This window comes from Amblyomma maculatum, chromosome 1 (genome assembly GCF_055883805.1).
Source record: "Amblyomma maculatum isolate TAMU_Amacu chromosome 1, ASM5588380v1, whole genome shotgun sequence".
In the NCBI taxonomy this organism is placed as follows: domain Eukaryota; kingdom Metazoa; phylum Arthropoda; class Arachnida; order Ixodida; family Ixodidae; genus Amblyomma; species Amblyomma maculatum.
The window spans coordinates 412,763,167-412,790,452 of record NC_139344.1 but is presented as its reverse complement, the minus strand read 5'-3'; the positions used below and the strand labels follow the sequence as shown (position 1 = coordinate 412,790,452).

Here is a 27,286-nt window from a genome sequence, read left to right as displayed (position 1 = left end):
AAAAGTGGATGGTTAAAAGATGGCCCCCATATCTGGCCGAGACTGAGGAATAGTTGTGGCCTTTCTTCAACAAGCGTGACGAGCTTACTGTAAGTTGGGAATGGATCATCTAGAGTCACCGCGTAGTGGTACCAAAAACGGCAGCATCGCGATTTCTTGAAACCTTGAACGAGACGCATTCAGGAATGGAGACAATGAAGAGCTTGGCTAGAAGCATACTTTGGTATCCGGACTTCGACACAGGAATTGAGAACTTTGTACGTCGTTGTGAAACGGATTCAGAGCAAGTGCGATGCCCGTCATCCCGCTACCAGTACCCTGGCCGGAACCAGACCGTAGGTGGTCGGGGCTGTACATCGACTATGCGAAGCCAGGAGAAAGGCAAATGCTTCTAGTGCTTGTGGATGCGAAAACCAAATGGAGAAAGGCCGTATATGTCATGAGCACCCCCGCGGAAGCGCCCGTCGGAGCATTAGGGGAAACTTTTTCAGGTTCAGTCTACCACGCACGCTGGTGTCGGACAATGGGCCGCAGTTAATATCGGCCGTTTTCTAAAGATCGTGGCTTTTATGAAAATGAAATTTTCCTTTTTACTTCCTTTGTTTTTCCTTTTTGCTTCCTGAACAGCCTTCCTATAGACTTTTCCTTTCTTTTGACTAAAGGAAGTTTCCTTTGAGCTCACCTTGTTGAGACTTTCCTTTCTTTTGACAGAAGGAAGCTCATTTTTAAACTGGCTCTCTTTGGCAATATCAATAATGACCTTCCTTTGTTTGTCCTCAAGTAAAGAGGAAGTAAGTTCTCTTTACTCTTTACGCATCATACCCTCTTTTTTTTTGTTCTTAAGTGAAAACATACGAAGCTCATTTTTCTTTTCAGCTATACTTCTCGTTTTTTTTCTTTCATGAGTATCCCTTGCACTTTTTTAACTTCTGAACTTTTTGAATAAACCAATTATACATTTATCAAAATATACACAATCGCATCCGTTTCTTTGTTGTGCAAGTAAACATCATTTTAATTATTTTAATTTTATACTGAATCCATGCTTTTTTTATGCGCTAGATCTTATTTTTAGCGCAAGTTTTTTCTTAGTCACCACACAAGGACCAATAATATTCACCACCTTCCTTCCTTTGTCCTTAAGTGTAAAGATAACTTTCTTTTCATTCATTTCTTGTGCTTATTTTTGTGTGTGTGGCATTACTTGGTCTAATTCTTGCCCCTCTGATTTTTTTAAGATAAAATATAATACATTCAAGAATTTTTATACATGTTAAAGAATGCCAAGTGGTTCTAATTCATCGCTTTCGCAGCCCACTGGTTCGATGGCGATGCATGCGCGAGACGGCATGTAGTACATCCGTGACCGCTGCTTCAGCACTCTGACTCGGTACGCAACAAAGCTCGGCGTAGGGCTGGCAGGGTTCGTCAGTATTTGCGTTGGCATTGCAGCCTGGCAACTCTTGGCTCGCGGCGACGCTGTTAGCAAGCGCGGCCTGCTTCCGTCGTGATTTAGTGCACTACGGTACGGCGCGATGTTGACGTCGCGCAAGTACGCTTTTACCGTGGTGGCATTTCCAGTGCGTTCGACGGGTAGGCGGTTACCGCAGCACCATCGATAACGGCTTCAAAAGCCGACAGTTAAATGCACTTCACGATGTGTCTTGTACCGGATGTCACATTGTTCACGAAAGTCAAGCTCGTTTACCTCCTATCATAGTTTAAAGACCAGCAATTAATACGTCAGCGACGTCGGTGCGTCGGTACCAACACGCGCAGAAGCCCCCGCAGCCGAGGTTACGAAGTACTGCCAGTAAAACCAACGCTCTCACGGCGAGTAAAACCAATGAAGATTGACACGCACCGCAAGAATTCCGCATCAAAAAAAAAAGGGCGCTGCAGCTGCTTGTGGCAATAATTTGCTTAAATTATTTTGTGTTTTGTTACGCATTACATATTACTACAAAAAAAAACTAACATTTAAGGTTGTTTCTAAATAATAAATTTTATTTTGAAAGTTTGTTAAGTTTGTAAAAATGCTTTTAAAAGTTCGCAATGGCGCTTGAGACACTAGCGCTATCGTTTTCGTGAAAACAGCCGGCGGCATGCTTCACTATGTGTTTCATGACCGTAGGAAGTTGATTGTTCGCGTTCGTTCTGTTCGTCGTGTTTTCTTAGCGTGAGTAGTGCAAATGGCCGATCATGTCTTGGTTAAATCGGCGTCCGCTCAGAAGTGGGACGTATACCCTGTGAGAAACCTACAATCAAAAGAACTGCAGGCGAAACTGATGGATAATCCAAAATACTGGAAGATTATTCAAAACCAAGGAGTACTACATGTCCAGTGGAAGGAGGGGTCGTACTCTCTTACGTTCATTCTCGGAGTGGGTAAGTAGTCAAACATCTCTTGTCTCTTTTTGTTTTCGTGTCTTAATAATGTTTACCTGTGAAACACCTTCCTTTGCTACTCGCGGTGAGTCGTGTCGCGAAGTCGTTTACAAGCCCGCATTACGACCGCATTGTGTTAACCGGCAGGTGACAGTAGTGCACATGGTGAACGAGGTAGACAGTTGATTCCGGGAATTACGTCAAATTAAATAAAAAATGCCTAATGAACCGAATTTGCGGAAATAAGAAGTAGGATAAACGCGGCTGCTGTCGTTACGTGGACCTGATTCTCCCTGTTTACACAGCAAATAGCATTTCTCGGTGTTTCGTGAGAACAGGAGTAGGCTTCCCAATTTGAGCTCTATAAAAAAAAAAGAAAAAGAAACACCCTGCCCGCACCGTCGTCTCGGAACGGTGCGGCATGGAGAATGGCAGCTCCTTGACTATTGAAGCTGATTTAGAACAAGTTTTAAAGATGCCCAGGGTGCTCGTTCTGAGACAATTGGTAGTGTAGCAGCGAAACGGACGCTTTCACAGCTGCAGGCGACTGAAGTTTAAGCAGACAAAAGCGCCTAACGTGTTGTCGCATTCATTTGATTTCATATTGATTTGTTTGTTTCTTTTTATTGAAGCGTAAAACATGCTTCCTTTCTTCGCTACCAGCCATTCCTCAGATTTTGCGCAGAGCGAGAAAACTTTTTTTAAAAAAAAGGAAAAAAAGTGTGTGTGGTGGGGAGGCAGTGTGTGGAGTCTCCATTCTAAGACCCCAGTGGCCTGCTGCCGCTTTTGCCTGAGTTACCAGCCTACGCTGGGTTGCTAGGTCAGAGCATAGCAAAGCAAGCAGTGATATCAGTTACCAACAGCATAATGCTGTAATGATTTTTAGCCGCCGATGTAAAAGTTGCTCCCACTGCATGGGGTACGGCCAATAGGTGGAAGGGCACCGCTCTCTCCACTTCATTTTTAATGCTGCCGTTGCACTTTGCCACTACTTCTGGATGAGGCTATCTGCCACGGGATCGCATGCTCCCTTTCTTAAAGCTCACGACTGTACATGGGTACAATCCCAGCATTCATGGCCGCATTTCAGTGGAGGTGAAATGCAAGGTGCCTGTGTATTGTATGATGTCATTTGCACATTAAAAACTCCCAGGTGAGCCCACCACTATGGCATCCTTCATAGCTTAAGTCGCTTTGGGACATAAAACACCATGAACCTACCATAAAGCAAAGAGTGGCTATGTTTTACGGTATGCGTGGAAGCTCAAACTGTTTTTGTGGAAATGCGTCCTTTCTTTTGTCCACAGTAATTGCAGTCGTACTACTGCTCAAGTGGACAGAATACCCACTTGAGCAGTAGTGATGCTGGATGGTGTCAGCTCGCAGTTAAACATTACCGTGTCCTTTTATGTGCCAAGGTTTGCTCTAGGGCTAATGTTCCTCCTTAAGAAGTGTTGCTTTGAACCCTAAACAGTCTCCATGCTACATTTCTCTTGTCAGTGGTCTTCATTTGGTCACTGTTTTGCTAATCTCAATATGTGGAACCAGATATCTGCACAATGCATTATACTGAATCATTTTTGTTTGATGCATTTGAGTGCAAATACAATTTAGTGAATAGACCTTTCCACATGTTGTTTTGCAGGAAAACTGCAGCTGTGACAAAATGTCTAAGCCAACAGATGCAAAAAAGAGAGTGCTGGAGCTTGAGAATGAACTGGAGTCTAGAAAAAAAAAGAATGACGAAGTATAAGGCCGCAAGAGATGAAGCACGTCAGATGCTTGGTATGTGATAACTTTTTTCTGAAGCCATTGAAATGCTGATCTCGATTGCCATGAGACTGGAATTATTTGCTGTGTCACCAGATGCTACGTCAAGCATAACAAATTTAAGTGCTAACTCTTAAATGAATAAGCACTCTTGGTCTGTAGCACGTCCTGGTAAAAGCACCAGTAGGATTATGTTGCTGCAATAAAGTTCCCCCTACATTGAGGATTAGGATCGGTGTTCTTCCTGTAGTTGGCTTTGCAACACATTATAGGTGGTGTGCAGTGGTACTCAGCTACACCGTGGCGCTGCTGCATGACGCCACCAACCACCACGCTTGCAGTGCACATAGCAGAGGAAATGCTGTCACTCCTGCTCTGCAAGCATGCTTTGTTTGTGTTACAGTGGCTTGCGTGTCACATGTTGTTGCTTGGGGTCGGCATGTGTCTCAGATTGAGCCTGTTGTCGTATGTGATAGCTGCATGAAAATGTATGGTAAACAAATGCCACTCAAGGTAAGCACCTGTGCTGGTTTGTGCTGCTCAAGCCGAGGCCGAAAAACAGGCGCGGGATCGGATTCATTTCTGTTCTGGAGTGGTCGGTGACAACAACGCTTCAGTGAACCCGGAGAGCTGCATTAAGTTCAAACACATTCACGGGGTATAAGTTGTGGCTAGATGGCTGCGGCAGGTCTGTGGTGCTCTTGCATTACTGTGGACGACGTATCTGAATAGAACCCTTGATTCCCAGCTCTAATACATATGTGACCTAGACATGGTGCTTCAGATTTTAACCTCGGAGTCTGCTGCAAATGATGAGGTGTATCTAGAATAAGCGCAGGAGGGACACCAAAAAATCAAAATTTGTATGAAATTATCATATGTGGCCTCGTCCCGTCTTGAACCTCTGAGTCCTTATGGCGTGCGCTTCATTTTCCTGTGCTATTGTTGTCACTTAGGTGGTGTTTTTTTTTACAACAGAAATTTATGCTTGTGCAAGCTTGGCACCTTGCTCAGCAATCTGCCTAACTTAACTTGATCACTACACCATGTTAGCAAATGTCGACACGAAAGACAGACAAGAGATAGGTGAAGCATGGGCTAACGAGTATCAGCTACACACTCGAGTGTCAGCCTTTGTACAAACGTATGGCGTATTGCTGCCGCCATACATGCATATTGCATGCTGACCTCTCCAAGGCCCTTGCTACCGACAAACTGTTTCAGGGACGTGATCTGACTAACTTTTGTTAAAGCGCTCACAGCTATCTCGGCATCATCATCCGCACCCATGAATTCATTCTAAGCAACAGCAGCTCCCGTCAGTTGCACTGTAGTTACAACGTCCTCCGCAGTTAATTCAATCCAGGCATTTCCACAGTGAACAGAAAGATCAGAAGTGGGATGTTAGCATTGGCTTCATCAATTGCTATTAGCATCCCCTAGATTATGCACCACTGATAGGGCACCTTGAGTGCGTGAATGATGCCAGTGTCTAGCAGCTAAATTTTGAATGGCGCATTTGGTGGCAGAATGGTCATACAGTCAAGGGCAAAGAAAAGGCTTTTCTCCTGTGGTGAATGTTACATGGGCTGCTGCTGCTAGTGATGAAATAGTGCTTTGTTGAAGCTTTCCTTTTCTTTTTTCTTTTTTCAGATGTTGCTGAGCTGGTCAATCAGCTGACGGAATCCGTTAATAATGCTGCGTGTCCAACACAAGCAGTTTTGCCGCACACCGAGGCTCAGGTTAGTTGCTTTAGTCTAGTGTCTGCATGGTTGTCTTCATTACTGCCTTTCTCGATGAAACTTTTTTAAGGGTCACACAGGAACTTGGTTCTAGCTTTATGATAGCACTGCCTTAAGTCATGCACTCAAATTGAGAAGCGTGCTGGGATAGGGAAACGAGGAGCTCATTATCCATGTGAATGAAGTCAGCAGTCACTGAATTCAGAGATAGGTAAGAAGCAATGCTCTTTATGATTGGTTGGCTCTTAGGGTATAATGTCCAAAGCGACTCAAGCTATGAGAGATACTCTTTTGGAAGGCTCTGGAATTTTCGACCACTTGGGGTTCTTTAACGTGCACCGACAACACAGAGCACACGGGCACCTTGCGTTTCGCCTCCACTGAAAAGCGGCTGCTGTGTCCGGGATGCTCTTTATGAGGCTGGGCTCACAGAATGCATAATTAGTAGCATAATGATATTGTAAATTAATGTCAATTTAATAGAAACGACAAAATACAGACAGTGCTATTTTCTTAGGTTCGTCAAACAACCATGAAAAAAAAGACCCAACTGCTTCCTTTCGTTTTAGTGACTGTTACTTCATTCGTGTGTACTTTGATTTGGAAGAGTTTTTGTAAAAGCTGAAGTGATCGGAAGGGCAAGGTTACTTTTGTTTACGCTTCCTGTTGAGCATACTTCGCTTGGGCAGATGAAAAGGGCAAAGCCCTTTTCATCAGAAAAGAGATTTCCATTAGCTTGTCTAATATTCAGCAATTTCTTAGGTTATCGATCTCGGAAGGCCATCTTTTTGCACTACAACTCGAATGACGCAGCTGGTGCTCCTCTAATGAGGCATTTTAGCAAGCGACTTGGGCCAGTCATCATGGTATTCAAGCGAATGTGCAGATAATTCACTTGCATCTGACAGCCACCTGCAATGTCATTCTGACAAGTCAAAGACAATTAACCACCATGGTACTGCCAGGAAGGTCTCCTTTGAAAAAAAGTTGTGGCTTCGTAAGCTGATCCAACAATAGTTCAATTTCACTTTAACCCCTTGAGCACTATTATTTCAAGATTTTTAGCTAAATGTTTAAAATTACAATATCATTAAAGACCTCATTACAAGAAAATTTGTTGTCAGTGTTGTGAGCGACACATCAAGAGCATGGCGCTGGCAAGTGGCATGGCCGAACACACATTCTTCGATGATTCGTGTGGCTTAACGAGACCACATGATATCCAAAAGTTAGGAGGAGCTGCTAACTCCGGTAGTTCATTTGAGGTGGGAAGGGGAAATACGAATCAACATTCCAGTGCTCTTCAATGCTGAGTCAGGCTTGCTACACTTAGGTTACGCAGACATGTTGATACAGCTTGGTTACAGCAGGGCTTTATATGTTGGGCGGTAGCCTACACTGGTCACATCATACCCTTAGAGGCGGAGCTTAAGTGTCCCTTTTGTTTTTATGTTTACTGCTGGTTTCTATTGGTAGTGTAATAAAAAGGAGGTATCCGAGACAAAAATATTTGAACCAGAAATATTGCTCATTACGTGAAAAATCAACTGCCCGCCAATAAGCAGCAATCTAGTCGAGTAACATATAGTGAGGTAACTGGAAATGTCTTACAAGGGACGACCAAGACTGGAAGCCCATGGGGTTTCATTGGAATGTTGTCAATTTTCATCCACTGACACAGAACTCGCTATACTATCTTCTGAGCTGTCATCGTCTTCATCGGAAGAACTACTCATGTCATCACCACTGTCGTCTTCGCTTCCCATAACAATGCAAAAATTGCTGTCTGAGCCATCTTCAAATGGCGAGGATGGCCATGAAGAAAAGCTTCTTTTCCGCGATGACGGGCCAACAGTGCATGCGTTGTTTCTACCAGGCACTATTTTTCTCATTAAGGCTGCTTAAAAGGCTTTCAAGCGGTAGAACAAAAAACAGTTAACGGGTCAGTGGTGCCATCTGTCAAATGGCGCATGACCTAAGCCACAGAGGAGCGCTGTACTCGCCTAAAACTCTCAGGGTGAGGAACTATCCTGCAAAGACAAGCTACACTCGTCCAAAATGGCTTGAGGGCAGCTTTGCAAGGATGAGCTGTTTGTCCAAAGCGCTTGAGGGGTTAAATTATGAAAGCTACTTATGCAAGCTGGAAACTAAATGTTGGCTCAAAGTAGCACGTACAGAGCAGGAAGTGCATGCTTTTACTAAACTTTCATTGGCAGTTTTTTTAATTGGTTGAGCTTCTGAAGTATGAAAAGCATGTTAGTATTTTTAAAGAGGAGGTGGTGACAATGTGGGCACTGTGCTCGGTCTAAACTGGCTTTTAATGGCCTTTGCAATGTTATTGATGAGTAAATCCCTTTATTTTCTGACTTAAAATCTGTTTTTTTTTTATTGTTGAAATGCAAGCATAAATTAGGTCATTAAAAAATCTCTTATTTCTTGTTTTTTCTTCTGCTATAGCAATGCGCTATTAGCGCTCATTCCTTTGCGGGGCATTATGTGCCCTCTTTTTGGCTAGTTACTTTAAATACATAGTACAGAATTGTCAGGTTACGCTAATAAAGGTGTTAAAAGATGTTTGGCATCATTCAAAATTAGATCACCGCTCGGGAAGGTGTCAAAAACATCCAATGGTTTTCGTATGCTTTCATTGTTGTACATGTTAAAGTACGGCTTCTTGAATGTGTATTTTTACTTGAAAACAAATGACCTTAATTATGAGTTTTGAGGTTTCTTTGAATGTTCTGAAGCTGGTCTTATTTTTTGTTGTTTGTAAAGCCCTATTTTCTTATTGCATATCAAGAAATATTGTTGTATGTATGTTACGATACTGGTCATAGTGCTAATATTTGCTTTTTGTTCTCTCAGGTGCACATTGGCAGCAATATTATGGTAAATCAGCAGTTGGTTGACCGCATGAAACTCAGTACGGCGCAATCAAGCAACGAAGTTTGCGTGTAACTTGGCGCGAGTTGTGTTCTCACCCGAAGAACTGGAAGAAAGCTCACTCTATGGCCGTGTCTGCAATGCCCACAAGGAAGAAGCTCCAAAAAAGGTACTGGACTTCCCAAAATTGGATGCTTCTATCTGTAAGTCTTTGAGCTCATAGCCTGTGCATGTGATGCAAGAGCGTTCTGAAATATTGTCCACACAGCTGACTTTTCAGTGATGGTCAGGGCCGCAATGCTTGCCTTAATGCATAATGCTGTGGTGCCTGCATGGCGCTCATACTGTCCGTGCTCTGTATATTTAATTTACTAAAGCTAAGAAAGGCTAGATGGACTCTAGCTTGTTCATTGCAGTCATGCTTCTAATGTTTTCTTTCTTTTTGCAGCCTACACCTGCTTGCTCAATGGAGTACTGGCCAAGGTGGTCACCGGTTGCACATGTTTCCACTGGGATTGTGGGCAGTGATCCAATATTTTGTCACAGGGTCTTCGAAAGCAGGCCTAATTGCAAGGCCTAAACAGAGGAAGTACATCTATTCAAATAAATATAATCATACAAACAAATGTTTCAGTCTGAACATACTTCCTTCGAACATCCACCAAATATCCCATATTCGTCATTCCTTCGAACTTCCTTTCAACCAATAATTGGCCACTGCCTGTGAACTCAACTCAAACTGACAACGGTCTGTTCACTGGGAGCTCAAAGGAAATTCACAGGATGGTCAGAGAAAGTTAATTCACTGTGAATTCAAAGTCAGTAGCCAATTCTCAGTTCAGAGGAAGTTGCTTCCTTTTGACTTTTTTGAGTTCACATTGAACTGAAAGGATGTTCCCATTTTTATAAGGGTTGCGACAACATTCAACATATTACATCGGCACCCTACCATCCACAATCCAACTATCTAGCTGAAAGAGCGGTCAGGACTATCAAAGGTGGACTTTGCAGTCTAAAAGGTGACAGTATGGCAGACTGTCTTGCTCAGTTTTTTTACCGTTACCGCGGAACTCTCTTGAAAGATGGGAAATCACCAGCAAAGATAGTGTTGAGATAGCAAATCCGTTCAAGATACAGTGTTGCGTTCCGGATCAATACGTCAAAGGAACTCCCACCGCAACAAGTCTCTCATGTTCTCTGCAGGTCAACCCGTGTGGCTTCGCAGCTGGCATTCATGTCCAAAATGGTTGCCACGGGTCGTCTCATAAACGCAGGGATCACGAATGGTGACAGTGGTCCGTCCGGGCGAACATCAACGCTGCCATGCGGATCAACTATGACTTCGTATTGCTACACCACCGAATCACCACTACTTTATCCGCACAGCAAGTAACCAAAAAACCTGAGCATCTACAGGCCAGTCCAGATCGAGAAGCCGATGATACTCCACAGCCAGAACTTCGCAGATCAACAAGAATGAGAAGTCCACCGCAGAGTATAAACTTTTAAAGGGGAAGGATTCCTGCGTAGTGATTGTGAACTTGAAAACGTTATCAGACTTGTTAACAAACGTCACCTGGGTGGTATATCGAGTGCGGCTAGAAAAACGCGGTTTATTGAATAATCCCCGCTCCTTTCTGGTTCACTGAATGTGCGTGTGTATGTCGTGACATAACAGAAATATTTTTAAGGCAGAAAAAGTATTAAACATTACACCGTTAACCACTGGATACAATGCATTCGACACAAAATGATATCAAAATGGTTCATCTTTATTGAAAAGACTTTTAGGTTCCCCGGAGTGAAGTGTTTATGTTGTTTTCGTTGTGGCTGTAGGAAGAAGGAAAAGAAAATACACGGGCCTGCTACTGGTTCTGTAGCTGAGCCACCTCCGCTACCTCGTGCAGACAGAAGAGAAAATAGAGAAGAAAAGTTTAGAGCCAAGAAAATGAAAGTTCAGTTTTATCACGCCTACTGTCATGTGTAGAATCTACACAAGTATGTAACATACTCACGGGCATTTGTAACAAAATTTTGATGAACAGGTCAAGCTCATTAAGTGATGCAACATTGATTTATATACATATATAGCACTAAAAGGACCTTAAGAAACTCATTCCACTTAAATATCACAAAACGGCATCGATACTTGGATGTCAAAGTGCATGTACCCCAAAGTGACATATGTCACCTTGAGACTGTCAACACACCGAGAACACAGCGGAATAAAACGCACGCGCGGCCCGGGCTGCGGTAGTCGAAGCCATTCGCAGCAAATGGCAGCGAGTATGTTGCTAGCCGACACACGCTCTAGTGTCAGCAGCTCCCCAGCGGACATTACTCCGTTATCTTTTATCTCAGCGTTTATGAAGCTTCAGCCCTGCGATCTATCGATGCCTTTTCGGGACGCGCCACTCTGAAGCACTGGCCAAACATGCGCCGTCTTGTCGCGTGTAGGAGTGCGGTCTCCGATTACGCCGCCTGTGCTTTCTAACTCGTCGGTGCAGTTGGGTGGCATAGATTTTTGCACCTTTTACAGATGTGTCATTTGGTCGTTTGGTTTGGTTTATAGGATTTAAAATCCTAAAGTGAGTCAGGCTCTGAGAGACTTCGTAGTGAAGGGCTCTAAATTTCGACCAAGAGGGGTTAGTTAACGTTCAGTGGCATCGTACAGCACAGAGGCGCCTGACTTTTCTCCTCCATCGAAAAGCACCCGCCGTGGCCTGGATTCGATCCCACGTCCTTGGCCTTGGAAATTCCTCGCAATGACTCCAGTCAAGTGTTGGTATCTCTCGACTGCGATCACCAGCTACTGCGTAGAAGATGTTCTTAGTGGCACAGAGGACTTATGCTGCAGGGAGAGGAAGTCCAGTAGATTGGCTGCCTGTTTTACAGCGGCTCCAATTTGGGGAAAGAAGCCGAGGTCACTATGACCACGAACTAAGTGTAGTGTTACGTACTAAGCAAGTGGTAGTAGAAAAACACATAAATCTTTGCTAGAAGTGAGTAGCGTGCACTAAGAATCTACGATTAAAGTGCATTTGACCGTGCGAGGAGGAGGTTGCTTCTACCTTCAGTTCTCACAGCTTTCACTTGTTCCAACACCGCTACTCGAAGTTAATGATGCCGTGTGAGACGCATCACCGCAATATTGCCGTAAAATATTAAGCCTGTATGGTGTGGTTTCCAAACTAACCGTATATTAGCCCAAGTTGAACTTAACGTCAATGATTGCTTTTACTAAATAGCCCCATTACCCAGCCCTAAAATTTCGTGCTACAGTTTGGAGCTAATAATGGAGTAGTCTTGAGCAACAACTCATAACTGTCATGCAGACTTGCGCGCAACAGATCTTAAGGGTCCTTAGCTCTTCCTTTACCTCGCCCATACAACATTTTTAGCCCACTGAAGATAACTTGCGGCCAAATTTCAGATCCTTGGGTGTAAAGGCACGCTCACACTAGAGGGAAAACGCGCAACGCTTGACGTTCTCCGCGCGCCGCTTCCCGCAGAAACCGGTGTTTTTCCCGCAGGCTGACTTGTTTGACGTTCCGCGGAGCGATGGTGTCGGGAGCTATTTTTCCCGTCCCGCAGAACGGAGTAGCCAATTGGAGCGGAGCGTAGACCGTGACGTCAGTCCAAGTTCAATGACTTCCGGCGGCGTATTTGGGTTTGCTTGGTACGGTGGCTCCGCAAGGGATAAAACGACAGAAGAGACGAAGAAAACGGGCTGTTCCGACTAGCATCTACCGCCCCCAGGAGCCAAGCAGCCTAGCTATTAGCGGCGCATGCTTTTCAGTGGGCGTCTCGTTGGACGCAGCATTAGCTTGAGAGAGCCTATAATACAATTACTACTACTACTACTACAACAACTACTACTACTATTACTACTACTACTAAATAATAATAATAATAATACACAGTAATATTTTTCTGCTAATTATTATTATTAATAATATTATTATCATTAGTAGTAGTAGTAGTATAGAGGAAGACTCGTTTCACGAAGTTGGCACTAAATTGTCTAGTTAACGGCCGAATGAACTGGCTAAATTTTATCTTCACACTTTTAATTAATAATAATAATAATGATTGGTTCACAGGAAGGAAAAGGCTCAGTATCTGTCACACTTGTGTCTGTGGACACCAAGGGATGAAGGTGTCCACAGACACGCGTGTGACAGATAATGCGCCTTTCCCATCCTGTGAACCGATTAATATTATTATCATTAATAATTAAAACTGGGAAGATAATACTTAGCCAGTTAATTTGGCCGTTACCTACAGGCAATTCAGGGCCAGTTTAGTGAAAAGAGTCTTCCTCTATACTACTACGACTACTACTACTACTACTACTACTATTAATAATAATAATAATAATAATAGTAGTAGCAGTAGTAGTAGTAGTAGTAGTAGTAGTAACAGTAGTAGCAGTAGTATAGGCTTTCTCAAGCTAGTGCCGCGTCCAACATGACGCCCATTGAAAAAGCATGCGCCGCTAATCGCTAGGCTGCTCGGCTCCTGGGGATGGTAGATGCTAGTCGGAACAGCCCGCTTTCTTCGTCTCTTCTGTCGTTTTGTCCCTTGCGGAGCCACCGTACCGAGCAAACCCAAATACGCCTCCCGGCGGCGGCTGCGCGAGCGGCGGGAGCATCGCTGGTGTCGCTTGGGTAGCCCGCTCACTTGTGGAGGAAAAAGGCGCGTGCTTTCTCTTCTCTCTTGTCACGTGACTGCTCTTTCACGTTCCGCTCGCCTTCGCCTCCTCTACGTTCCACGACAAACGCAGCGGGAAGACAGGCGCAGTGTGAGCGTCCTTCCGAGGAGCTGCGACGCTGCGGGAAGTTTCCCGCTAGTGTAAGCCTGGCTTAACTTTCAGACACGCGGTACTATTTGGCAAATAATCACACAACTGAACTTTAGGTTCCAGCGTTCTCTCGTTTTTTTTTTTTTTGGTTTGATTTGGCTTGTGGGCTTTAACGTCCTAAAGCGACTCAGGCTATGAGAGACACCGTAGTGGAGGACGCCGGAAATTTTGACCACCTGGGGCTCTTTAACGTGCAGTGACAACGCAAAGCACACGGGCGCCTGGCATTTTGCCTCGACCGAACAGCTGCCGCCGAGGCTGGGATTCGATCCCGCTTCCTAGGGAATAGTAGTCGAGCGCCATAACCACTGCGCCACCCCGGCGAGGTTCTGTTTTTATGTCGCTATGTTTTTTTTACACGCTATGAATATGCGTTACATCTATTAAAATCTATTAATAATGATTTCTACGCCGATTTCTAACCCTCCCGCATTCCTGACGGACACGATAAGCCATTCGGCCTGATATTAGACAACAAAGCGTAGCTTTAGTTTTAATGTTGCTTATATTCAATCTTCCTTTCAAGGCGCATTTTTGAACACGTTCTAAACGCGTTGTACAGCGATTAAGTCGAAAACAAGAATAGTCACCTCGAAATCGTTGTATCTGTCATGCCACCCGCATTAGCAACGAGTCTGAACATGAAAGAAAAAATATCAGCGTGAATGAACTGATTGATTGATTTATAGGAAGGGAAAGGCGCGGTAACTGCCTCACTTGGTTTCTGTGGACACCTTAATTAACCACGCCGTTAGGGAAGAGAGGAAGGTGGGAGTGAAAGTGGGAAAAGGAAAGAGGAGCCGTAGTGGAGGGCTACGGAGTAATTTCGACCACCTGGGGATCTTTAACGTGCGCTGACATCGCACAGCACACGGCGCCTCTTCGTTTCGCAGCGTGAATGAAGAAGGTCTAAGACGAAAAGGAGAAGAGGAAAGAGGGCTAAATTTTTTATGTCTTGCTGGACCAAATATACAATAAAAAAGCTTTACTTCAGTCTGAATATACTGCCTTTAGCGCTAAACATGTTTTGATAGCGATTACGATTTAAACCAGGGCCCCGCCCGGCTTCCGTGGGAGACGGACGTGTGATGGCAAGCTCTGAGCGTGCCTCGGTATCGGTCATGTCTGGACGAGGATGCGACGAACAACGCCCACCACTTGGCTATCGCATGGTTCTACCTACGTTTCCTTCGGGAGAAGCAATGAAGAGAACGGTTTTCCTTCACTGTGATATAGCCGGCCGGCCTTATCGCATACAGGATTTTCGCCCGCCATTGGAAAAGGCCGGCGTACTACCCTACGTGGCTGGCATTGGACCCTTCCAAATGTCTCATATCTGGATGCTGAAGATGAAGACTGAGAAAGCGAAGGAACGCCTTCTGAAAGAAGGCGCGCTGGAAGTGAAGAGACGCAACTGTGCGGTCATCGACCCGCACAAGCGTGAGTTGGTTTTCAAGGTGCACTGGGTGCCTTTCTACGTTTCGAGTGAAGCGGTGCAGAGGGCGTTCGAAGACTTTGGAGATGTGAAAGAAGTCACTTACAGCCCGGGTTTTGAAGAGGCCGAATCGACAACTCGGCTAGTAAAAATAGTGCTCAAAGAGGGGCTTTCGATCGATGATTTGCCCCACGTGTACAAGTTTTACGGAGGGCTTGTGTTAGTGGTGGTGCCTGGACGGCCACCAATATGCTTAAGATGTTAGAAGACAGGCCACATTCGACGTGATTGCCGCACTCCGAGATGTAGTTCATGTCATATCTTCGGGCACGACCGGGAGGGATGGGCCCAAACGTATGCCCGTGTGGCCACGGGTATTGTGCCCCCTCAAGACGACGGGAGCGAGTTGATCATGGACCAGGAGGAATTGGAGAACGCTGGAGCCCTGCCCCCTACAGGATCCGGAGAGGGACCTGATGCCCAACAGCCGGAGCACACCACCGGCGGAGGGAAGACGCAAGTTAGCGATCGGACGAGAACCGGCGTATTCAGCATGGTATGGCCGATGGCACGCAAGTTAGCGAACCTGCTGCAGAAACGACTGGAAAGGGGGAGGAGGCTGCTATGTCGTGAGATCAGCCAACAGCGAAACGACATTTCGGAAGGAACCGTTGCTGAGTCCCCGATGGATATGACAACCGCCTCCATGAAGAGACCACGAGACTGCGAAAAGGTACCAGCTACAGAACGCGAACTGCGTCGACTAGAAAAGCAGTGTAGGGTGGAAGGCGCTAAGAAAGGCAAACCGCGTTGCGGTCCTCGTCGCTCACTCGCGACGAGAGACTGAAGAAGTGAGCCTTTATTCATTGTTTGTTAGCTGGGTTTAGAGTATGGCTTATTGGAAAAAACCACTAAAAGTGGGCACTCTAAACGTCCGAGGGCTCGCCTCGAGACTGAAGCAAGTGCAGTTGAACCTTTTGTTGAGCGAACTAGATTTAGACATCGTAGCCATACAAGAAACAAAGGTTGAAGATGAGCAGCAAACAGATAATATGGTGTTTGGTTTTCGGTCACGCTTCAATGTTTGCGTAAGCCATGCAATCGGTTTGTCGGCAGGTTGCTGTCTTTTCCTGAGGAAAAGTGTAGGCATAGCAGTGGAGCAAGCAATAACTTGTGCAAGGGGCCGTTTCGTCGTGTGCGACATCAAGTACGAAACCTGTGCGGTGAGGGTGGTGGTCCTGTATGCACCAACGACACAAAAAGAACGGCAGGACTTTTTTGAGCAGTTGGTGCCTTTCCTTGAATGCAGCCGTGCGATTATATTTTTGGGAGATTTCAACTGTGTTGTAGACTCTAAGGATCGTTCGAATAGAAATGTTGGAAAAGACCAAAGTGCTGAATTGCTGAAGTGTGTCCTCAATGAGTGCAGCTTAGAGGACGTATCAGTCCTGGTGAATGGTGAAAAACGTGTGCATTTCACACATTTTCAAGGTAGTAGTCACGCGCGACTTGACAGAATATATGTGTCGCCAGAGTTTTCGCCTACCTGTGAACAGTATGAAGTGAAGCAAGTGTCCTTTGGCGACCAATTCTTAGTTACGGTCACGCTGGGCGGAACGAAGCAGTGTAAATCAAAGATGAACTGGGACTTATGGAAAATAAACTCGAGGCTTACAGAAGACGACTATTTTTAAGAAAAGTTAAGGAAAGCACTGATATTTTTTATGAGAGCGAAACAGACTGTATTGAATCCTGGGAACGATTTAAACAGGAGGTTAAAATGAATGCATTTGAGCGCTCCTCCATTATTAAGTATGAGGAAAAGAAAGAAGAAAAGCAACTGTAAGAGCTCTTAAAATATTTAGGGCGTGAAGAAGAACGAATGCCGGGTATGTTCATGCATGACATAAAAGGCATCAAAGTTAGGCTAGAAGCTTTGGATGCCCAGAAGTACAGAGGCGCTGCGATAAGAGCGCGCACCTAAAAATGGCTCGGTGGCGAGACGCCAACAAAACGCGCCCTCGCTGATGAAAAGCGATATGCACGCGCGAACGAGATAATGGTTATTGAATACCAGGAGCAGAGGCATCATGAGCAAGACGGAATTACGAGCGCCTTCGTGGAACATTACCGTGAGCTGTTTTCGAGCAAAGCACCAAGTGAAGAAGGGTTTAGAGATAACTTTTTGCCACTGATGCCAATATTAGGCAAAGAAGTTACTGAAGAGTTAGAGAACGAAATAAGTGTGGAGGAAAAAGAAAAGGCCATTGATTAATTGAATGTCGGAAAGTCCCCAGGTCCAGATGGTTTGAGTGCGGCCTTTTACAAGGGCCTTAAAAGTGAGTTATCTATCATGCTCTATAGGGTTTTCAAGGAGTGCTTTGATGTGGGTTATCTGCCACCATCGTTTAGCAATGCGCATGCGGTCTTGGTTCCCAAGACGGATGAGCCAGCCATGGTTTTAAAAGTTACAAGCTATAGACCGACCACGTTAACAAATGTTGATTATGAAAAACTGATGAAGGTGTTAGCTAAGATATTGCAAAACATTATAAAAGATATTGTTGGACCCCATCAAACATGTGGAATAAAGACCAGAAGGATATTTAATAATATTCATGTAGCTCGTTGTGTGTTCGAGTGTTGCGATGCTCTAAACAGGAGAGTGGCCATGGTTCAAGTTGATTTCGAAAAAGCATTTGATCGTGTGCCTCATGAAATATTGTACTGTTTGTTGGAACATATTGGTGTTGGTGCCGTTGGATCGAAAGGAGTCAAAATGGCTTATGCATGTTGTTCTATACGCCTTATGATTAACAAAGTGTTATCTGAAAGAATTGATGTAAGAGCATCTGTGCGGCAGGGATGTCCACTGTCTCCTCTCCTCTTTGCTATATATTTGGAACCATTGTGTAGAATGGTAACTGCTAACGAATACATTCGTGGGTTTAAGCTGGGAGTATGTGAAGTGAAAATATCGGCATACGCCGATGATGTGGCGCTTTTTTGTGAAGATCGCGGAAGCGTTTCGGAAGCTTTGAAAGTAACACAAAGGTATTGCAGGCAGACTGGTAGTGCTGTTAATTTAAAGAAAAGTCTCGGAGTCTGGCATGGGGAATGGGAAGAGGAACCGGAAATTTTCTGTGGAGTAAGATGGGCTACAAAGCCCGGAGTTTATTTGGGAGCTCCATTGGACGAATAAGGGGAAAATACGAATTACTGGAATGAAAAAGCGGAAGAAATACGGGAAAGGGTGAAAGGATGAATGGGACGTAACCTCTCTATTTTCGCCCGTGCGACTGTATGCAATACCTTTTTGGTGGCAAGAATAATGTATTTACTTCAAGTATTGTATTGTGCTCGAAGCAATATACAAAGGTTCCATTGTGTATTTGCGATCTTCATTTGGTTGTCCAACTGGGAACGAATTAGCAGGATAATCTCTTTCGGCGAGTTAAAGACGGAGGGTTGTCTCTAATGCATCTATATGTGCGGCAGATGGTTTTAAGGTTTTGTTTCCTCCGTGACCAAAAAGATGCATTCCTGAGAACCTTTATGCAAATCATGCTATCCAGTGCAATTCCAGAGTTTATAGTCCCTTCATGCTCTGCTCGGGGATACACTGTGTCACGCTTCCTGCGAGAAGTGGTGTGGTCGTTCAAGTTTTTGCCCGTGAGGTACTCTGTAGAGTATTTAGCGATGCTACCACCTAAGGGACTGTACAAGGATCTTATTTCACAATTGTTCCCAGCTTCATTGTACAGAACCTTACACTGTGAAGGCCCAGGGAAATATGTGCTCAAACGTGTTAAAAACATGACTGTTGCACCGGGCGTAAAAACATTCTTTTTTAAATTGCATACAGGAACCCTCCCAGTCAAAACATGGCTGGAAGAAAAGGGCCTTTTTGTACCTTGGGGCTCAAACTGTCTACTATGTAGGAAACCTGAAACAGTTGAGCACGTGTTCCTGGATTGTTGGGATGCGGTCTTTTACTGGGATGTGTTACAAAGGACACTTAAAAAAGACCTGCCATTGACGCCACGTGAAATTCTGTACTTGACAACTGTTAATGATCATTTTCAGTATGACCTCATCATGCTAATGGGCCTTCACAGTATTTGGAGGAGTAGGATGTCTTATAGACACTGTGATGTCGATGCACGATCTGTATGTGATTACTTTGTTGAACAAGTGTATAAACTAAAAGAAATTTTGAAGCAGCAAGACGCTGCGGAGGAGGTCTTGAGTCTGATTGGCGAAATTGTGGTAATGAAATTCCATTAGACACGGTTGTCAGCCAAGGCGCATGGCGACCACGATCTTTTACTAATGTATTTGTACCCATTCATGCAATAAAGAAAAAAAAAGCCAGGGTGGCGCAGTGGTTACAGCGCTCGTCTACTGTTCCCAATTACGCGGGATCGAATCCCGGCCTCGGCGGCCGTTGCTTGATGGAGGCGAAAAGTAAGACGCCAGTGTGCTGTGCGATGTCAGTGCACGTTAAAGAATCCCAGGTGGTGAAAATTTCTGTAGTCCTCCACTACGGCGTCTCTCATAGCCTGAGTAGCTTTGGGACGTTAAACCCCCCAAACCAACCAAACCAACAAACGTAAACCAAGATGGAATATCGGCGTCCGCTAGCCTATTATTCATTTTTTCATTCATGGCCTGCGCGCCCAGTTGTTATTTTGGGCTCAGAATTCTAATAAACTTAGACCTCTCATTTTTCTACATTAATTGTGATGAATGAACGATCTGAAAGTTTCGTATATTCCACAAAACATATAATAATAATAATAATAATAATAATAATAATAATAATAATAATAATAATAATAATAATAATAATAATAATAATAATAATAATAATAATAATAATAATAATAATTGGTTCACAGGAAGGAAAAGGCGCAGTATCTGTCACATTTGCTCCGTAGACACCTGAACCGCGCCGTAAGGGAAGGAATGAAGGGGGAGTGAAAGTGGAAAGAGAGAAAGGGGAGCCGTAGTGGAGGGCTACAGAGTAATTTCGGCCACCTGGGGATCTTTAACGTGCGCTGACATCGCATAGCACACGAACGCCACTTCTTTTCGCCTCCATCGAAACGCAGCCGCCGAGGTCGGTTGGTTGGATGGTTGGTTGGTTGGTGGGGTTTAGCAGTTCAAACCCGGGAACTCCGGACAGTATTCGGGCGTCTTACCACTGCACCACCCCGGCGGGGCCAGAAAACATTCAAGGTTTTCGTATGTTTTCTGGTACAAGTGAAGAATTAAAGGTTTTGTTCGTCATTAAGTACAATTTTATTCTTGGGGAAGAAAATTTTATATCGTATAGAACTGAAAGCGAAAAAGGGAAGACAAGAGACAAATTTACAAAATGGTGCTTTCAAGAATGCGAAAAATAGTGCGAACAATTTCTGTCGAGATAACTTAAGGGAGAGAGAGCGACTTTGAAGCGAACCGAGCGACGCGGCAAAAGGGGAGACGTGTTTCGGGTGCCGTGATTAGAGGCCGCACCCTGACAGAAGAAAACGTTGTGCTGCAATATGTAAATATGTACATAATTGTGTCTTTCTCTGCTAACTTTGGCGAACCGGCTGCATCTTATTCCGTACTTGGTTGGGGAACAGAGGAACTTTGGAGCCCACCATCAAAGTAACGAACTATCAAAATTCTAACTAGGGTACTCTGTCTCGTGTTCACTTGACTGGTTCCTGACATTCCTCGGTGCCTGATTGCCTTTTGTGTAACGTAAATATAAATATTTTCCTTCATGAGTATTTTTCGCAAATATACTGTAAGAAAAGATTCGTTGGAGGCACTTGTATCTCTCTGCGAACTGCGGTAAGGCGAAAGCCATTCCTTTTACGCTTTGCACTCATTTACCGCTTCTTCAGACATTTACTTCTTTTTTATCGTTTTTGCTCCGTTTTTTCTTTCTCGCCCATTTTTTTTTCGTACCCTTTCTTCTATTTTATTGTTTTTGTTGTTCTTCAGGTTTTTTTTCTCTTTTATTACATTTTCCTCTTTTACACCTGACCGACTGTGTTCGATGTTGCATTGGAATGAAGGCGTGACACAAATGCTTTGCAACATTTTTTCACCATTTTTGAATAATTAAGATGAATTTTAGAAAATTTTGACTCTCGCGGCTTTTGTGATGTCTGTGCACTATATCGATGTCGTTGGCTATTTTTTGATGCCGAATAGACATATTTGGCTCTAAATAATGAACTAATTATCCCACGTCAGCAAAATATTGCACACACATTTTTTAACCTCTTCTTAAAAAATATTTTTTACTCATATAAATATTCATTTCTCAATAAACATTGTATGCCACCCTTGGCGAACCCGCCTATATCCACGCTCATGAGCATAAAAAAGATTGCGCCCCAAAATAAGACGCAGCTCATCAATCACTCGCCTTATTTATGTCGGAATTTTGGCCTACGTACTCAGTCCAAACAGCGCTTGCCATAATTTCTTTCTTTCTTTATCCCGTATAACTGCAAATTTAGCCTTAACATCTGAAAAAATAAAAGAAACCCGCGCATAATCTGTGACCTCCACGAAAGAGAGAGTCCTTTTAAAGTTTACCAAGTCTTCGTGTTCGCGCTGTTTATATTAATAATGAATTCTTTTAAAATATTTATAAACAGTTGCGTTTTAACGAAATCGCCTGATGCTAAACGCAAGTGTTGGGATAGTGACGTCTGGGGTATTTCAGGAAGTCTGCGTTTGATATGAGAAACGATATTTCGAACCACGCAACCAGAAAAAACTAAATTCTGTTCTCTACATAAGAATGAAGTTACGAAAACTGCATGGACAGTTTCAAAGCGCACTTTCTACAAGCTGTTGCCTCAAAATATCATCTGGCAACACCTTTTGAAAAATGAATGGCGTTTCGACATTTACCCATCGCACGTAGTTGCATTCAGCTGACGTCCAAACCATGTCGCAGAGGAAAAACGGTATTTGGAATTGACGACACAAACACATTAACCTTTAAATCCATAGCTCCATTGGTAGCACCAGTTAAAGCGAAGGTACGCAGCCGCATGCGTCAAAAAGAATATTTGAGGACAAGATAGAAGTGCCATATGTTTTAGCTGCTCTTAAAAGCTGTTATATTGATGACTTGATTTTGGCTCAGTGTTCGCGAGAATCCCTGAGTAGCTAATCTGAGAAAGAGTGACCGCTTTTTTTTTTTTACTTCACTTCGCTTCAATTTATTACTTTAAATGCCCACATTTCGGGGGTATTTCATAAGGGGTGTCTACAGGTATATTGTACTATATACAAAACAAAGACATTATTGGTAAATATTGCAGTTATATAAATGTAAAATGGGGATGGGCAGGTGAATGCAGCAATGCGTTGTGGAAGGCCATTCCAGTATACAGCTAGCGAGGAATGAATGGTGCTCCAAACAAATAGTATGAGATTGCGGACCGAAAACTTGCAGGTGTTCAACAGTTTGGGGCGAAATGCGTGTCGGAGGGCTGATGTACGTCGGAGTTCAAAGTGATCTAGAAAGCAACTTATGGACAAACACGTACTGGCGATTCGACGACAAAATGGAACATTTGTTCGCCCGGACTTGAAGGTTAAATACTGGTATTGTATGAACAGCAGGGATGGATGAGTCTAGCGGCTCGATTCTGTATGGGTTCATGTGATGTTATTAGATAGGTTCGACTTGTACTCTGGACGGAAAATGCCTATTCCTGTTTTGTTCGTGCCAGTGATTTGTATCCGAGACGTTGTACGTCCGGTTGTGCCTGGCGCCAGTGATGTCTTAGAAAGCACAGAGTTCTGTTAGCTAATGATAGATTGTTTGTGAGATGCGCATTCCAGGTTAGATCTTCGCACAGGGTTATGCCTAGGTATTTTGAAGACGTGGTTAGTTATACTCCGATGCCGGAGATTAGGTACGGGGAAAATGGGGTTGCGTTGGCAGTGGAACGATATGTGCTTGCATTTAGGTGGATTGAGTTCCAGGAGCCATTGGGTGCGCCAGCATTGTACAAAGGTTAACTCATTTTGAGGAGCTAGATGAAAGATATGTTAGTTTGGCTTGATTAGGGTTGAGTTTAACGGCCAAAGGCGACTCAGTATATGAGAGACGCCATAGTGGAAGGCTCTAGAAATTGCGATTACCTGGAGTTTTTTTACGTGCACTGAAATCACATAGCACACGGGCGCCTAGCGTTTCGCCATCATATGTGATCTGTTATTAACCCTGTGATAGACGACGCAGCCATTGGCAAACTGCGGATTTATGAGGTTGGATTCGAGGATAAGTCATTTATATATATCAAAAATAAAACAGGACTCAGGACGAACCCCTTGGGGAATGCCTGGTGTTACTGGAAGAGAATCAGAAGAATAGTTATTAGACAACATGAACTGAGTGCGGTGCGCTGAAATTCTTTTATCCGTATCTTCTACAAATGGGTGTAAATTAAGCTCCGCAAGTTTTAGTATCAATCATTTGTGCGTCACTTTGTCCAATGCCTTAGCAGAGTCTGTAAACATTGTGCCAGTTTAAATGTTACAATCGAGATTTACATACAGATCACCAATTAAAAATGGCTAATTGTGTATCGCCGGACAAGTCTATACGAAAAACGTCCTGTGAGGGGGGAAAAAATTGTTCGTCTCAAGACTTTTGTTTATATGGCAATAAATGGCATGTTCCATGATTTTACACGATACACTAGCTTAAATATAAGGCGTAGTTAACAGGTGATTAGTTGTTACCTGATTTGTAGACTGGAATGACCTTTCCCATTTTCCAATCACTGCGTATGTTACCCAGCGATTGCGTAAAAAATAGTGAACGCTGTAGTGCGGAGACCTGCCGTGCATTTTTTAAGAGCTTCGAAGTAATTCCCTCAGTACCCGCTAAGGATGAGAACTTGATGTTTTTGATAATACAAGTGATCTCATGGGGAGGAAGTGTTGTTGCTGGCATTTGAAACACCAAATGAGTAGCTGCGGCCAATAATGACATGTCCCTTTAGTGAAAATGAAAACGAACAGTGTTACGTATGCTTAACATTCGGCTTTTCTGGCCTCTAATGCATGTGATTTTAGGGTTGCAGTAGTTGACGAAAGTTTTGCGGCCTAAAATTATATTTTAGCGGAGCGTTCTAGAATCTGCGTTTAGCATTACGGATGGATTTGAGATACATGTCCTGGGCTGCCCTATATTTGTTCCACCACGGCCGGTCTCGAGGGAGAGAGCGCGCGCTCTTTCTTACGGCCTTCTCAATCGCTGCGTGAACAATGGGAACTTTTCTCCCTGAGTTACGCTCTTCGCCGCCGCAAGGGGCGCGACCTGCTCACTGTTCGCTCCGCATCTGCTTCAGTGGCGGCGGGTGGCTTTTGCCTGGTTTCGCGCTGTCGCCCTCGGGTTTCGTGGTGAGTGCAGCCCCTAAATGAAAGATTACAGAAGGTAGATGCTGCAGGGGCATTCTGTCAGCGGGCTACACACGTGAATAAAGTCTTTATATTAAAAAACACTGTCGCCCAGCAAGCGTTCGACAAGCATATGACATGTATTGCGGCATGGTATCTACTTTTGTTCATTTTAATCTGAATTTGTTACCCAAACCTGTACAAGAAGCTGAATAAAAAAAAATTAATGAGCAGCGATCACATCGAAGCTTCTTCAAGGCAAATATAACAGCAACAATGGCAAAACCGTCTTTCAGCGCTAGAACACCAAAGATGAAAATAATTTTATAAAAATGTAATGTAAGTTGCAGAATGCTTATATGCCATAAAAACGCATTAAGATTTGTTATCAATTTTGCTCTAAAATATAGACCAGAAAATGTTTTATGTTGTATTATAAACATTATTTTAATTTTGCAAATAAACGTTGGTTTAATGAAATGTTTACATTATATTATGATTATTTCATGAAAAAAACAGGAAATCTATTTCAAGCACTAATTTCTTGCAATCTTTTCTTTCGCTTTCTAGTATGTTTTTGAACTAATAGTTCCTTGTAACTATCTGTACATTAATGCCTGCCTTAGAGAGCAATCGCTGCCCCATTATTTTGGTAGAATGCTTTGCTTATTACACATTCGCCACTGTTACTCAAGGGACACTCCTCAATAAGAGATATAAAAGCTTTTCTCTGTGCTATTTATTCAGGAATTGTATGTCGCGCTGTATTGCGTAGTTGTGTACCGTCACCAATGGTAGGCTACATGCTTGTGCAGGGTTGTTTTATCATTTTCAAGAACGCTAGAATAATGCTGCATATATATATATATATATGCAGCATTTCTGTGTGACAAATTTCTCAGAATCCTTCTTGTCAATTATGCTAAGAAAGTGACAGCCAGGAACGAAAGGCCAGCTCTTTATGTGCACAAACCGTCCAGAAGGAATTTGAGACTTCAATTTTCTAGCCGCATGTACCGTTTTGATGAATGAGTGCAATGTGTTAACTTTGAAGGACATTTTTTTTTATTGCTTGCCGCTCTTTTCAATTATGCATATTTGTTTATGCCCATTTCCTTGAATTAATGCTGTTTTTTATCACTATTAAACTGACTACGACTGTCTACGTGTGCGTCAGTCGCGAGACTACGTATACATCTGCTGTCTTTCAACCTATTGAATTGTTTTAAACGAAGCTAAAACAGCCCACTTCACAAGACAACTGAAATTTTAGCTGTATGCGTAAATTTTTGTTCCTTACTCTGAATCTGAGACGTGCTATGAATTTTCGTCAGTGCCTCTTTTGCTCTAAACGAAAACAGCAGCTGTTGACAGAATATCCACCGAACAGTTTGCCATGCACTAGCTTCACATCGCGCTATACCTGCTTACAGCTTTCAAATGCACACTCCATAAAATGGTACATATAGTTTTGTGGAAAATTTAGGGGCAAAAAGTATTGATGTAAGTGCACCCCAAACTTCATCCGACCGTGCGCGACAGCACTGACGAAGGCGCACGCGCTCTCGCGCGCACGCGCATTATTGACTATTTAATTGCTCATGCACGATAAATATGACGCTGATTACGGCTTCTTCCTATAAGCCATAAGGGGTGAAATATCAGGACCTGCCGGTTGCAACCGAAGCGGGCGGAGCGAAGAGCGAGCGCGCGTTTCCCTTGCGCGTGAACGGCTGTAGCGGAGGAGCAGCAGTGGGGCGGTGGCGACCCCACCGAGGCGCGGCGGGTGGTGGGAACAGACCCCATTGGAGAGGCCGTAAGAGAAGAGAGAAACGCGCTCTCCCTCGAGATCGGCCGTGGTTCCACGCGCATAAGTTTGGGTTTAGTTTTGCAGCATGGAATAGGCGTATTTTTATTTTCAAGCATTTTTAAGACTTAGTGAACCATAACCTATCAAGGTTAGCCCGAAATGTTATGGTTGGTGTAAATTCGGGTTCCAGGTCTGCAATTTCAGTTTTGAAAGTGAGCCAGTTATATTCAAAGGATTGGGGCGTTTCAAAGGTCGAGAACTAAGCCTACAGTTGGTTACTGATCTAAAGCAAAGTGGGTTCACACATTGAAATCCACGTTCTCGAGTGCAGCAAGAAGGGCGCTTACAAAGATTGATTACAACAAAGGACTACTCGAAGAGGATATTCTACAACATGAATATAAGAACTAGAATTTTGGCGTTGAGCTATTGAGATTCCATGGAATGCAAAGTTTTCACATATTCATACACGGCACACACAGCTGATGAGACAATATGAAGCAACAAGACTGATCAAAAACACAGACACGCACCACAATAATCTCACTATCCGTCTCGAAAGTTCGGAAGGAAAAGTAAATTAAGACTAAGTGTACTTAATGGGACGTTTTCTTCTTCTGCTTTTGTGATAATAGAAATAACTTCAACGATAAGATCTGGACGGGATAAGTCCATAAACGTTCCCAAGAACTATTGCCTGATTCATCTAAAAGGATTGACATACGCTAAAGCAATGCAATAAAAGGGTTGGTTGGTTGGTTGGTTGGTTGGTTGGTTGGTTGGTCGGTCGGTCGGTCGGTCGGTCGGTCGGGTCGGTCGGTCGGTCGGTTGGTTGGTTGGTTGGTTGGTTGGTTGGCTCACAGGTAGGGAAATGCGCAGTATCTGTCACACTTGCTCTGTGGACACCTGAACCGCGCCGTAAGGGAAGGGTTGAGGGTGGGAGTGAAAGTGGAAAGAGAGAA

The 27,286-nt window shown here is 43.8% G+C and overlaps 1 long non-coding RNA gene across 1 annotated transcript; it reads left to right on the top strand.

The window, feature by feature from the left end:
• The first annotated feature begins 4,038 nt into the window (after positions 1 to 4,038).
• LOC146208959 (uncharacterized) lies at positions 4,039 to 9,374 on the top strand. The gene is made up of 4 exons (XR_014703412.1): positions 4,039 to 4,173; positions 5,812 to 5,900; positions 8,766 to 8,952; positions 9,232 to 9,374. It is a non-coding gene; the product is annotated as an uncharacterized LOC146208959 (long non-coding RNA).
• Positions 9,375 to 27,286: the final 17,912 nt, after the last annotated feature.